General features: G+C 41.1%; 1 protein-coding gene across 4 annotated transcripts in view; it reads right to left on the minus strand.

Annotated features, from left to right (window-relative positions):
* The window catches only part of ZBTB44 (zinc finger and BTB domain containing 44), a 39,791-nt gene that overhangs the window by 23,141 nt on the left and 1,467 nt on the right, over window positions 1–15,183 (minus strand). Inside the window, exon 2 of one of the 4 annotated variants that reach the window (XM_010581405.1) lies at window positions 5,386–5,491. The exons of the other annotated variants lie outside the window; for them this stretch is intronic. The gene's annotated coding sequence lies outside the window, so the exon portion shown is untranslated. The remainder of the gene's footprint in view (window positions 1–5,385; window positions 5,492–15,183) is intronic. 4 annotated transcript variants of the gene reach the window in all.

Consider the following 15,183-nt stretch of genomic DNA (forward strand, 5'->3'; position numbering starts at 1 on the left):
TAAAAAATATGCTTAGCGGGACACTGTATTTAACTTTGCCGCAGACACTTATGGTTCGAGAGAATGGTTTTTCCAGTGTGCATTCCTGCACTGGAAATGTGTGGGGATTCACCACCAAAGCGTGGATCCCTGGAGAAGGTGAGAATTCAAATGCGAGCACTTCAGGACTTCCAGAGCAAGGAGAATTTTCTCCACTATTAGCCGAAAGCAGTCTGAAGCTAAGTGCTAGCATACCAAAAACTTGGTACAATTCATTTGAAAATTACGGGGTTTGGGGGTTTTTTTTGTTGTTTTTTTTGTTTTTTTTTTTAAATCCTCGGGCACTAAAGTAGACCTGACCTTTAAGTAGTTCAAAATAACTTAGTTCATTCTTACTGTTTCAAGGCTACTCTAAATCAAGTTTTAGCAACAGTTACCAATTCACATACACTGTTTTGGGACAATGATTAAACATATGTCAAGTTTCTGAGTTTAGAAACAGTAAAGGTGAAAGCATAGGCTACCTTGTATAAATGGAAAAGAAACTGTAGCAGAATTGAAAAATATTGCCTTTGTGTTCCTGCCTACTTCCACCTACCCAAAAGTTAGCTCCTTATTCACCTGCTGCCTAATGTTATGGCTCACATCACTGGTTTTGAAACATGGTACCTATAATAACCTGGGGTTTTTTTCTTTGGAGAGTCAGTGAATCAAACTCAGAGCTGTTTGCCTTCAGTTTCTCACTTAGCTACATCATTTTACAACACAAGTGAGCAATTTTTTAGCACCACAAAACTACCATATCACCTTTAACCTCTGTATCCTGACCCATGGCAACTTACAAAATATCATGAAAACACTAAATTTTCTGAATACTAATCCCAACAGACTTCAGATACACAAATGCCACATTGGCTTTAGTGTCCAAAAAGCTTAGGAAATTCCCACCCTTGTGCTCACCAATCCCTCAGATACACTCATTCAACTGTGAGGCTGCGGTGGAAATCAGATCACAAGTTACCTTTTTTCTGAAATTTATTTTTAAGCCAGACCACTCCTTAGGCACTGGTTACAGCACCATCCCATAAACAGCAGCAGCAGCCCAGGCACAGACAAATATTCTGTGGGGATAAATGTGTGACCTGGACCACCCTACCTCTGCCAACTTCTCACTGTGCTACATAGGTACCAGCACCCCTTGGTCCCTCAAATTGTCTAACTGGTTAGTATAATTAAGTTTATAATTGAATTAGAACAACTGCTCTTAGCATGTACTTAACTTCAAGTTTGCTATTTCTGTTTCAGACTTTAAACACTTGTGTATCTAAACACGCATCTGTTTCCCCCAACACCAGCTGGCCTAATAAAAGATAGTATCTCCCACTACAAATCTTGCCTTGCTCATATGACAAAACTGCTGGCTGGAGCTGCTGAACTGTTCTCGTTTCAAACAAATCAACAGCACCTTCTAAACTTTGTTTAAAACTGTATTTTAAGTCAGGTCAGTAAACCTAGTTTGAACTCAGCCCACCATTGCCAAGCCTGATGGTATTTATGAAAAAGAGAAGGCAAATACAAGGTTTCTTTGCTCAAAATTACGTCAATGTGCAGTATCCACTTTGGTGTACTGGAATCTGTGGAATGCAAACCTGTAACCTTTAGCTGCAGTGGGTGACTGGACCAGGGAAATGAACCATCCAGATAAGTATGCAGTGTTTCAGAACTTCAATTTCCTCTAGGACAGCATACTTCAAACTGTAAGTGCACAAAGGAGCTACTGTTAAGTTAGCCACTTCATAAACACCATTATGTTAAAACCTGAAATAGATGCCGAGCTGCAGTCTATAAACGGAGGCTGAGGTGATACTATACCCTGCAAAAAACAGGAGACCATTCAGGACTGGGGCTGACCTGGTCCCTGGCCTGTCGGTTCAGGAACCAGACTTCTATGCTCCAAACCACTCCCACTGAAGTTGCTCCTGTGTCCCTTTCCTCCCAGCTTCACAGAAGAGGACAATTTTCAGGCATTTTCTGTTTTAAGGAGTTTGTTGGGTGTTTTTGTTCTTGGACAGGGCTCTTGAGCTGCACGTTGGACAGTCCTCTGGGAAGATCTCTGTCTGCCCAGCAAAGAATCACTGACAGCAAGGTAAGTAACTCTGGAGAACTCCACTTGGGAGCTTTAATGGTAGAGCAATTTCACCTAGCAAGCTGAACACTTGAAATACTACAATCCACCTATTTATTGCTAGTAGTAATATTCCCTTTCACAGGAGAAGGCATATAAAAGCATGTTGTGCTTTTCCTACGTACTCCAGAAGTACTACATTTGATGACATAAGGCCATTTGTTTTGTTAAAATTGAGGTTTTGGCACACCACTTTTGACAAGTTCATGTGCCAGAGCTTTTGAGGCCATTGACTCCAGCTACCATTAGTGTTGCTCGCAAAAAGCACGTGTTAGCTTTTTCGTACTCATGGACAAGCTTGTACCTGCGTTCATCACATTTTTTTTTTTTTTTTTTTTTTTTTTTTTTTTTTTTTGCAGGAGCACTTACCAAGGATGCTACAGTGGCAAATTGCTTCACAAGCAGCCACCACTTCCTCTGAAAAATTCCTGGCAAAGAGACTTTCCAAAAGAAGATCTTCCTAAATTTTAGGTACAGACCACCAGAAGCTACTGCAGAAGGGTGGCAGAATTACAGTTAAGTTTCATAGAGGCAGACTAAAACACTATCAGAAAGCAGCTATGGTTTCAAATGTGTAAGTGCACACAAATAATTCTGATTGATCCAGGTCTGTGTAAAAAGCCTGCATAATTTTCACATGAAAGATGAACTCTATGCACCCAGGCCTCTGTTTAACACTTGCGGAAACTGCATTGTGGCAAGAAGCTCCCCCCAATCTTAAATGAATTCGTAAGGATCTAGCTAAGTTCCTTGCCAGCGGTTTACAAAGTCAAAGCACCAAAGCTACAACTCTTCACAAAAAAATTGTTGAAAAAATTTGCACAACTGAAAATCCAAAGCTGTGCCAGGGTCCATAGTAATTTTACTTGCTTGGTACCAACCCAGGTAAAACCTCTGTAGGACAGCAAACAGAGGCAAGTGTAAAAGCACACATTGTTCCTTTACTGTAAGTTCTCCAATAGACCAGGAATAGTATTTATCTGTAAAGGACAAGGAGAAAAAGCATCCAACAGCTCCTCTTCCAAAATAATTACTCAGAAACAAAGGCGGCCCAGAGTATCCATGAAATACCTGTTTCATATTCCTAACACATCTCTTGAGTTTCCCCCAAATTAAACCCTGTAATAACAGAAAACAAAAGCTTTAACTTTTTAACATGCCCTGAGAAGAAAGAAGATGTGTGAGGGCATGGCAAAGTCCTAGATCACAGTTAGAGCATTGACTAATATTATCATTGCTATTGAAAACATTAATCTTTAATGTGGATAGGAAAAGAACGACTCATATCTCAGATGGTGGAAAAGTGGATTTGCATGACGCAAATCTGGTAGGTGCATTTTAATTCTCAGAGCTGGTGAAAGCATTGAGACAAGTAGTGGAGTGCCAAAAACAGCAATTTATTCTACAAAATGGTTTTATTGTAAATTGAGATGGTAGGTCAGCTGCAACAGAATAGTTCTGAAAGGACAAAATTAGAAAACATTTACATACACATTTTAAGGGAAAGTTCAGGGTGCAATTTTTGCAGTAACAACAGACTTCTTTCCCCTCACAGCAGAATACAGGCTATCTTAAACCGGTTTGCATGACTGGAGCTTCAGCTGTGTATTGAATTTAGAAGGAGCTGGTACCCCTCCTCTTCAACATACCATGGCTCCCAGCCACTTATCTCCCCTGCAATTTGTCATTCAAAACCCAGGTACTGTTTTTGGCAACTGTGCCTTAATTGCTGCCTTTTTTTTTTTTTAAAAGTTAATCTAATTAACTTCTTGAAGTGTATTCCCATACAAGACATAGCAAGATTTACCTGTTCTGGCTTTCAGTTTTAACTGTTATTAGCATCAAGGTGTAAGCTTTGGTCAGAAACCAATGCTGCTGCTGAATGCACTGAACTCAAGCTCTCCGCATTTTGGAACATGTGGTTTACTCAGTGGAGAGGAAACTGATATGCACCAGGTACAAGGCTAACGAGAGTGCTCCCATTTCTGTGCAAATTCCTAAAAACAGTTACAAAAATTCTCATCTCTCTCCTCAGCTTCTGTCATGATGAGCCCAGGGCCTGCTCAGCAAAATCGTTTTGTCATCCTCATTCACCACCTTGAATTGGGTTCCAAAGTTTTGACTGAACAGAGCATATTCCTGGCCAGCACCCTTTCAAAACTCCAGTAGCCCGTCCCTCAACTGCTACTGCCCTCCTGGCACGCAGGGCAAGAAACGCATCCACTTAGCGCGGCTGTCTTGACTCAGAGCTGATCTGAACAGAAGTGAAGGGGCCTGTGAGAGAAGCCAAAGCATCTTGTTAGACACCCTGGTAACAACGTATTACCAAATCTCTGCTGCGAGGCGGGATGGGGAAAGGCACTGTTCTTGCACTTCTGCACATTCCTGTTACCTGATTGCAATTTTGCTTGCCAAAAGACAGACAATACCTTAGCATGCTCTTCTATTTCGTCCTTGGTTTTGCAGAATTTTATTTTTTTTTTTTTTACACCATGGATAGTAAACACACAAACAACACAATACCTGCTGTTAAAGCAAGACAGACCAAGAATAAATCAGAAATATTTGCTTAGTTCCAAACATCTCGGTTGTACTGGTTCTAAACTATAAAGCTTCAAGTAAAAAGTGTGCAGATTTTCAGAGTGAGAAGACCAAAGTCTTCCTCATGCTACAAGACTGCTGCCGCACATAAAAGCGGGATGTTTGCTGGATACATGAAAAGAGCAACATCTACTGTAATGAAAAAGAGAGGAACATGTCTACTACTTTTATTTTAGAATATAAAAACCAACATAAAACATATCACAGAGCTGTTGTTCTTGTACCATGAAGTCATAAAACAGAAAAAGATGTAAACCATTAGTTAAACTATGACTATTTTTCAGGAGTTGCTGTTTCTACATATAATGTAAAGCGCAACGTGTCTCAGGGATTTTTGTTTTGTTTTCCTGATTAGTCATTTGTATGGAAATGAAGAAGTTGGATGTAAAAATTCAGCAGTCATGTTCTGACAGCATGGCAGGAGATACTAAAGAGAGCCTGGGTGCAGGCTGATAGGAAGAAGTATTACAGCCTAAAGAGAAGCCTACATTAGAGCCCAGCACACAGCAGAGAGGATGAAACGCGTGCACCCCAAACCAAGCTGGATCCATCGATACCAGTGCCTCCACAAACCTTCAAAAACTTCCCAGTGATGGAACAGAATAAGACATGGAACTTACCTATTTGGGCTGACACATCCTCCAGCATGTCCTTTGCAGACTGTATCTGTTTGAAACCCCCAAGCATGTCCTGGAACTCAGAAAGGAGGTCTTCCAACCCCTGCATCTGGCAGAATTAAGAAGTCATCTGCCTGACTGTAATAGATTACAGATGCCAAGGCCACATTCGTTAACTTCACTAGCAGCCACATACTTGCAGCAGACTCTCAGGCAGCTCTGGCTTGTCATTTCCTCATGGAAAGTGACACTGTAAACCTTTCTTTTTCATTTCTATGGCAGGAACTGCGCTTAAGTCTCGGCCAAATGAGAGACAAATGAGAGTTTTGGTCTCTGCAGCTGACAAACTCACAGCTGTCATGAGGCAGTTCTACAGCAGATAACCAATTCACAGATAAATTGAGAAATTATTAACTGCGGAAGTGTCACAGAGCTGGAATTCAAGTCATACATAGTGAAATTTAACCTGCTAAATGGTCCCGTTGGCTTCTGGGCAACGAGACCTAGTCTGCGCAGCACTGTAAATGGCCATGGCCAACAGCAGACCCTTCTGACTGATGGGAGAAGCTGAGAGCTGACAAGAGCTTGTAACCAAAAAAGCTTGGGAACCACTGACAGACAATCGGGAGATCTGTATGTAGGCACTGAGTGTGCCAGATTAATCCAGCAAGAAGATTAAAGCATAGCTACAACTCCTAGTCTAGATAAAACTTGAAGATTAAAGATCACGTTGTAGGTGTGTAAAACATGTTACCACTCCTTTCATTAGAAGTTAATCTAGAAATGTTTCCATTAGACACTGCTGTGATAACAAACATGCAAACCGATGTTTTAATTCTCAAGGAAAAGGTGCTAGTATATTGGGAGGAGAGGCAGGACTGTTCAAAGATTGTCTCATTTTCTGGTACACACCTGCCAGAAAGCCTGGCAACATTAACACTGTCTTAATTTCATCTCAAATATTTAGTGCAGAAGCTCCGATTATTTAAAAATATAGAGATGTTTTCATCTCTCAAAGATACATGATTATAGGTGTTTGTATACAACTGCAGAAATCTGGCTAAATGAAAACAATCTGAAGAAAAGAATGAAGAATACAAAAACAAACAGAAAATGGGACACCACCTGTGTTTACTGAAGCTAAAGTATGTGAAACAGACTTGATAATGTATTTTTCAGTAAAAAGGAAATGCCACATATGATGAGAACTTCATTAAAATGTTTGAATAACATGACATACAAAGTTGTTAGTGAAAGCAAGGAGATTAATAGACAAACTAAGCTAAGGGGCTGGCTGAAAAGAAGTAATTAATGTACTTGAAATAACAGGTTAAAGAATTTACCTGTGAAGTGCCATAAGGACCTGTTTTAGCAATGATCTCTGAGTGTTTCCGTAGGTAGAGACACTGGCTCAAAAAATGCTGATGAAAAGGTTAAGATGTATCATCAGCACAACGTATAAAAACAAATGATTGAGAACTGGAGTCTTAGGAATAGGACAAAATTCATGGGAAACCCAACAGTATGAAATCAAAACCTCGACATTATATATTAGGGAGCTAGTAATGGACTTGACCTATAATCTGGAAGCTAATTAGTTTAAAGTGACTTTGGAGTAAGATCTCCACACTACTAAACTAAATTGAACAGCTAACTGAAAGGCCCACAGAACAACCAGACTATTTTAATCTCTCATTTTTTGTCAGGTATTTGTCAATATCTATTTTAACCTCTGGAAAGGTACTCAGGAGGGTTTTTTGGTGTGTTTTTCTTCTCTGTGCAGCTCCCCCTTAACATGTCTGTAAAATAAACTATGCTTAGATCTTTTCAGAGCATCCGACTTAACCAGACAATGTTTCAGCTAGAAACACATACTAGCTAGAACTGATAGGGCATACATTAAGTGCACTGATCAGCAAGACAGCTCTTAATCCCAGGATCTAATTAAAAGAAGAGATTACAATAATCAGGGCAGTACGGTAGTGTGTGCTGTACGTAAATTGTTGATCTGACGCGACTGATGGTTTTTACGCAAGAGCTAGAAGATGTTTCTTGAAACCATTTACAGATACATAAAGACGATAGAGGTCATTTTCTTAAAAGACCCTGTACCTTTCTATGTAACTGAGTTTCACTGGCTCCAACAAATTCCACGTTTCACACAACAGCTGAACTCAAATAAATCTTTAAGTAAAAATTAAGATTATTAAAGTTATTAAAACAGCAACTTTGCACCATTCTGGTGCAGAACGTGCAAAGAGCTTCAGGAATGCAATCAGGTACAATAGCCTGGCTACATTTTATTCCTAATGACATGCAAGAAACTCCACACATTTTCATAGCCTCCCCCCGCCACCCCCAAGTCTTGTTTTCCGTCGCCATGACAGAGTTTTTCAAGTTTTGGTGTGATCATTTGAAGTCAGCTCTTTCAGAGAACAGAATGTTGCCATTCACTACTTCAAAGGACTCAAATTTAACTTGTTGCCTTTTTGAAGCTGCAGTGCAAAGTATAAACTTGATGTGCCTAATATAGCTTTCACATGGTTGAATAAGCAAACTAGATAAATGCCACTTTCCCCAGCCTCCAGCACTTTGAACTTTTCATTGTAGGAATCTCACATTAGTGTTCCATATAACACATAAAAGCAAATTTTCTGGTAGTACTTAAAACTGAGGCTCATTTAACAATACGAGCAGTAACTGCTAAAAGCTCGTTACATACTCAATTATGTTTATTTTCATAATAAAAATTAATGTGCGACCCTCACTAGATAGAATGTATTAAGATATTTCACAACAGATTCACTGCCCTGCAATTTCTGTTTTTCACCAGTTCTCTGAAAAATCACGACCAAACTATGAGATCACTAGTTTAACAGTGGTTTGCCCTGAAAGTGCATCCTAGAGATGCTTATGCCATCAACATGTGAGCAAATCTCTCTTTGTTTTGGTTTTTTTTTTTTACTAGAATAAAAGCAACAAGTGAATTCATAGTCCTCTTCATATCCTCAGGTAGGTAAGCCCCACACGCAGATTATACCGAACGGACCGATGCATTACGTCCCTGAGGCACACATTCAAATTTAACCACTCTTTCCACGACAGTGCTCATGCATAATTTTTATGTGATCTTAATACCTTCTTTACACTTTTGCTCCGTGCAAGTTCTGGTTAAGTTTTGCCCAAATTTCTCAGTGTAGAAAAGCCATTACATGACCGTTTCCCACTCTGTGTAATAAAAAGCAAAGCTTTGTTTTTATAGTCTTTGGTCTTTACAAATGAACAACACAAAAGAAAAAAAACCACAAGTTGAACTATCAATTCTTCTAAGTACTGCAAACTGCCAAAAAATATCCATAAAGTACTCTTATTTCTCACATGGCAGCAACCTTCTAGTTTAAACTAATTCCAGAGAGCTATTTTTTCTTGTTTTACCATGGCTACCCATAGCATTTCAGTCTTCACTTTCAGAAGCTCTGCAAGCACATCAGCATAAACTTATGAAAAATATACATCAAAAAGACTACTCAATCCATCTTCCCAAATTACTAACAAAAGAAAAAATCTCCAAGCCCTTTTTGGTGATACCATGTGAAAGAAATATCAAGAAAAAATGGCAAGCTTTTTTGTATCTACATACCAAAATATTCTAGTACAGTTCAAGATTTTCATGGTAGCACTACTGCATTAGATCCATGAAGGAGTCAAAAGGAAAAACAAACAAACAAACAAAAAAACCCCCAAAACAAACCCCAAAAAACTATCTGTGCTTCCTCACACACGTGTACGCCTATTTACAGAATAATGCCAAGTCCTACTACATGTCTTTGAAGAGAGAAAAGGGCACATGACACATTTTAGGACAGAAAAGGGTCAGTTTCAGAGATAATTTTAACGATGGCATAGTGAAAACCACACTTGGAAAAGAAATTATTTCTTCATTTCCTCCAAGACAAAACCAGGGCCTAACCGGGCACGTTACGCCCCAAGAGCTGCCAACAGCAACCAAACTTCAGCAGCTGAAGAATCCCTCCTCTCTGCTATCAACCCCAAGCTGTGCCTCCTACCTTATTGTGCACGAGGCTTTAATTTTTGTCGCTTTGAAATGACAAACCTGTCTCCTCATTTTATAGAAACAAATGACTGTAACTGCATTTCACAATCATTAGGTTTGTGACAGCCAAATTTGGCTAACTGCTAGTTTTTACTAGTTCACCACAAAGCTTACCTGCCAACCGATTTGTTGTTTGAAGTATTCAGGTTTATTACAAAAAATGACAGCTTTCCTTCTCTCACTTTTATTTGATTAGCAAGGAAGTGTTACACCTTAATGAAATCCATGTTAACTACAATAAACGAATTTTTCTTAAGTCCAGTGCAAATCTTAAATCTCCCCGAAGCACACTAGCCCCATCAACGCCCTAAGTACTGGAAGCCTGCGCTGACAAGCAACGCCACGGAAAAACCTGCGTAAAGAGCAAAGGGGAGAGATCAAGGCAAAGTCACACATTGTGCACAATCTGAGGAGGCAAAAAGGCATCGCTAATCCAGACAGCATGGACTGCGGCCAGCTAGTCAAGGTGTCACAGACACATAAACAAGCAGCCACCTTTCAAACAGGAAGCAGCTACAAAGAATCCTGAACAAGTTTAAGCAAGGCAGGAATGTGGTTGTGTCATCGCCCTTTTAGCAGTATGTGTACCCTTTATTTTCCTAATGACTCATTTATGCAGATAAACTTAAATGCCTAAAAGGAGTTCTTCTTGGCCCTGAAAAGTAAAAACCCTTGTATTTATCCACAAATAACATTATCAGGTGAGCAGCAACTGTATAGGCTTTCTAACTTTCTTCCCTTGTATGGCCAAACCTGGACTGGCAGAACCATATCCATGGTTCAGGCTCAGGAGAAGGAGAGTTTTGTGGGGGTTTTTTAAGTCTTTAGCATCTTTACTAACATTTCACAGAAATGTCTCAGGGTAGGTCTTTCTTAACAGGGCTATTTACCCACTTAAAAAAGCCCAAGACACTGAAAGAAAACTGCAGAAACTGTCAGGCCTGCAGAGCTCCAATGCTGTGTAAATATCTGCCCCTAACATGGGACCAACTTGTCCCCTAACCCACTAGTTCTTTCCAAACCCACTGGTGATTTCTAAGGCTCTTGGGTCTCCACAGGACATGGCATCTTCATGTTTCCAAAACACTTAAGTCTGGCAAGTACCTGCCATAATTGCAGTTTTTCCATAAAGCACTCTCGGTAACAGCCAAATACAAAATGCCATATCAACTACCATCTGTAGCTAATTTATAAACCAAGATCTTTTTCAGTATCTGTAACTGTGTTTCTACTAAAATAGCTCTCACTACAATTACTATGTTCATTTGTACTTTTGAATATAAAACATGACACACAGTAAGTGTCTGTCCCTTTATTAGAAAGCACCTCTTAATGCTCTGAAAAAACTGCCTTTATTTGGTCTTCTTGGGTAAAGCAAGCAAATAAATGTTGTGGTCAAATCACCTCAAAACAATATAGCAGAGCTCAAAGAAAAATAAATAAAATAAAAGGATGCAGAACAGCCTCCACAGACAGATGTACTAAGTAGACTGGGACAATACAGCTTGGAAAATAAAAAAAAAACAAAAACCAAACCTCAAAGAGAAAAAACTGAGAACACAGAGCTCTGTAAAACTGCAAATGAAGTGGTGACTGGAAAAAAAAAGAATATTCTTTCTCATACTACAAAAACCAGGAGGCACTCAATGAGATTACCATTCATCAGGTTTAAAACAGAAAAAAAACAACAAAAAAAACCCCCACACCAAAACCCAGGGATTCTTTTTGCACAAATTGTGGAATTCATCGCATGGTATACTGTAGAAGCTACAGGTATAAACTGTTCTAAAGGCCTAGGCACATCCATCGACGACAGGTCCAACAGGCAGTATTAAACATGACTGTCAGCACACACCCTCTAGCTCGGGCCACCTCCAAACCCTTCACCACTGGTAGATGCGCGGAGGAATGATTACTGCACTCTGTATGCTCTTCCACTTTCCCCCTAATTATTTATTTCTGGCCACTGACACAGACCACATGCTGAGCCCAACGGACATTTTGCAGTCCTTATTATCCCATCATTCACATACTCTGATAAATCTGTTCATGTGAAATAATTATTTCCCCAGCTCTAAATTGGAATATATTAAAAACACGCTATCTACAAATAATGCATAGTTTAAGTCACTTCCTTAACTTGATTAAATGGAACATAAGAATTAGATGAAATGCCAAGGGTTTACAATTCCTCTCTTGCCAGCTGTACGCACAAATGCCATTTCATCAGGTTTGCAGTTCGTTTCCTACCACCACCGCTTCATTTAGGCACCTTATACAAAGCAGTACTAGACATTTGTTTTCATCCAGCGAAACCATTAGAAGAATCAATTTGATCTCCAAGGCAAGTTAAGAGTAATGGACTCCTGTGTTTACTTAGCAATAAGTACACAACTATTTAATTAGATCTATACGCTAGAAACTGCATCTTTCGAGGCAACAGCAGCAGCTACAAAGAGTGTGAAGTGTTTCAACTTCTTAGGTAAATCAATGTTTTCAGCATTTTTTTTCCTGCTGGTAACTGCTGAAATACTAGCCACCTACTTCCAAACCGAAACACTATTACAGGTAGAGGCACATCTCCCACCCTCCCATCCAGTTTTGTTCCTGCAATCTTACACAACGCTTTTGCAAAGAAACAAGCAATTAAGTTGCTGTCCCTTTTCAGCCACGCATGATTCCAAGACTGATGTCGTATTTCAAGCGACAGACTGCGAACGCGCTCGGCAACCGTGGCATTTAATTTAGAAGTCAGCACTTGACACGTTGAAGTACTTGGAATTCCTGAAGTCTGGCTGTCTGCACAGTTGCATAATTTGAGCAGGGATACCCTACTTATAATCGGGCGAGATAGAAGAATGTCAACAGACAATCCCTTCTACGTCAAGGGACTACTCCTTCCTCGTCACGTGCCAGCAAAAGCATCACTGCTTTGTCACAGTTTGACTTTCTTCTCATTTAAGCTAGCGGATTACAATGCCTAAAAAGTTACAGGTATCACCAGATCTTCTCATACGAATATACTCAAACGTTCTCAAAGCCCGTTGAAAAAGAAGTTTACCAGCGAAACGCTAGATGCGAAGCAACCAATACAAGCACAAAGTACCCAAGACCTTCTCCTTATCAGTGACAAGTCACACAAACACCATTCACCTCACAACACGGGCATCACACATCCACTAACAAGAAGGGCATAAAAATAAAAGGCCTCCTTCAAGCAAGTCACGGGATACAACCAAAAATAACGTTCGGACACTTGTTCACACAGGCGGGAAGCTGTATTTGCTTTTGATCCTCTTCTGCAACAGCTGACCAGACCCTCCTAACAGCACATATTTGCTACAGACACCACAGAACAAAACCACCCCTTTTAAAAGTTGCCAGAGTTTATGATTAACCTCCTGTTGCAACAAACATGGCAAGGATTCAGTTTCACTTGCTGAATACTTCTCTTAGGTATTGCAGACGAAATACGTAAGGACACCCCCGCCTCCCTCTCCCCGCCACCTCCAAACCTCACAGTCACAAAAAGAATTCTCCTCTCACCCTGTCAACAAAACCAGCGTGACACCTTCTGTGTGGGAAAGCGGGCACGATCCTCCCTCCTGATGAGCCAGCATCCGCACAACATCCACCTGGGGAGACTAAAAAGTAGGGCTGGAAATTCCCTTCCCCTGGAAAGGGACTGCTTGGAGTGTTCGCACCAATTAAAGTTTCGGATTAAAAACAGCTGTTTAAATAGAAGTAGTCCCTAGGGAGAGACACTTACGGCATTGTAACTGGTTTCTGGTATAAACAGTTTTACATCAATGGAGGCATTTGTACTGGTAGAGCTGTGTCTAAGCTAGCAGGTTAACACTTGTTCAGCTCCATCTCCTTTAAATAGATGCACTTAAACCCAGGCAAGGTCTCCAGGTGCATCACACCTTGGATCTGCATTACACATAGATGCTGAGCTGCAGCAAGAGACCTCAAAGGCAGGAGAAAAGCACATCGCACCCAAAATACCCTAAAGGACTCCTGGACGCTCGTCTGTGACCCGCCTGCACGAAAGCCATTCCTACTCAGTGTCACCTTGCAGGGTCCGCAGAGCGGTGCCACAGGCATGCCCCGCACACGATAAACAACACGTCACCTACCTAGTCTACAAAAACATGCAGCTGGAAGCCAGGGATCAGCTCAGGAGGTGAACTGGGTGACCTCCACCTAAGTAAAAGCTAAGTGTGCTAGACACCCCAAGGATAAATAAAATTAAAATTAAGAAAAGAGAAAAGGAAAAGCCTTGTGTCAGGTAGAAGCCTAGAGAGAAAGCAGGGGGAAAACATGTAACTGGGAAACCCAAGAAATTCCCCATGTGGGTAGGGCAAACCGAGGACCTCACATGAGGAAAAGAATGAAAGCAGGAGACTTCTAGAAACATCAGAATAAATCCTGGGCTGGATACATTAGGTATATGACCAGAAAAGAGAAACAGAATGTATTTTAGACCCGTGGTTTCCAACTTGGGATCTGCAGACACCTAGGAAGTATGCAGACTGCTTCTTTTTACTCTGGCGGACTGCTCAGCAAACCCAGAAGTCAAAGCAAAAAACAAGGTAGGCTTAACCTGAGTGTATCGCACTGCAGTATCAGCAGGGCATTTGAAGAAAAAGGGTCGAAAGTCTCAGTCATGAAAGATGTAACAGGCAGCCATGAAGCGCAGCCAAGAAGAGATAAGAAATGGGTAAGAACGGGTGACTTCTCTGGCACGTGTAGCAAGGATGTACTATGGTCTAGGGGCAGGCACCGAAACAGCTGCCGCTGGGCGTCTGTGGGAACAAGCAAGACATGAAAGGACAAACAGGGGAAACCTCCCTGGAAGCGTGTAGGAGAAATGCCTGCCTCCCAAAGGCTACCAGCAAAATGCTGCCTGCGCCTTTCCTGGTGTGTGCAAACACGCACAACGTGGGATACACCGGCTTTTGGTAGGCAGTCAGTGGGATCACCCTGGTGTGTGTATGGGGGTGTGTGTGCGTGTATATATATATAATGTAGGAGGAGACAGACCCTCCCTCATCAGTGGGCAGAACAAGCTCCGCAGCATAAACAGGAGATGGGCTGGAGCAGTTGTCCCTTAGGCTTTGGTGGAAGATATCTGCATGTCTATTTGGGTGGAAAAAACCCCCAACTTTGCAGCTTTTTGCACACAGGAAGAAGCCTCCCGGGGTATATGTATTTAACAAGCTGTGGCGGTCAAGCATGGAGGTATTCCCCAACACACCTGTGTGCGGAAAGAAGTACAGCAGATTTTGGAAGGCAGTGGTACCCTTACCCGCTGTGTATGAAAGGAGGCAATAGGCTCTTGGCAAGCAAGCAGCAGACTATACCCCCCAAAGCATCTGCCAATGTTTATGTTTGCATATAGGAAAATAACCCCGAATACATGGAAGGGGAGCAGAAAAACATGCAACAGATCTTGGCAGATGAGCACTACGATATCCTCATCGTGTGTGGACATGGGTGCAAGCAGAGGCAGCACAGTAGACCCTGACAGATGGCTAGTAAAGAATATGCAGAAAGGGGTGTTGTAGAGGAAAAAAAAAAAAAAAAGAAAAAAACCCAAACCACAACGAAAAAACAACAACAACAAAGGGACAGCAAGCTTTGCCTAACAGCTAGCGGGAATCCCTCTTTTCCTCCCATAAGCC

The sequence above is a fragment of the Haliaeetus leucocephalus genome, unplaced genomic scaffold (genome assembly GCF_000737465.1).
Source record: "Haliaeetus leucocephalus isolate CR32 unplaced genomic scaffold, Haliaeetus_leucocephalus-4.0 Scaffold773, whole genome shotgun sequence".
In the NCBI taxonomy this organism is placed as follows: Eukaryota; Metazoa; Chordata; class Aves; order Accipitriformes; family Accipitridae; genus Haliaeetus; species Haliaeetus leucocephalus.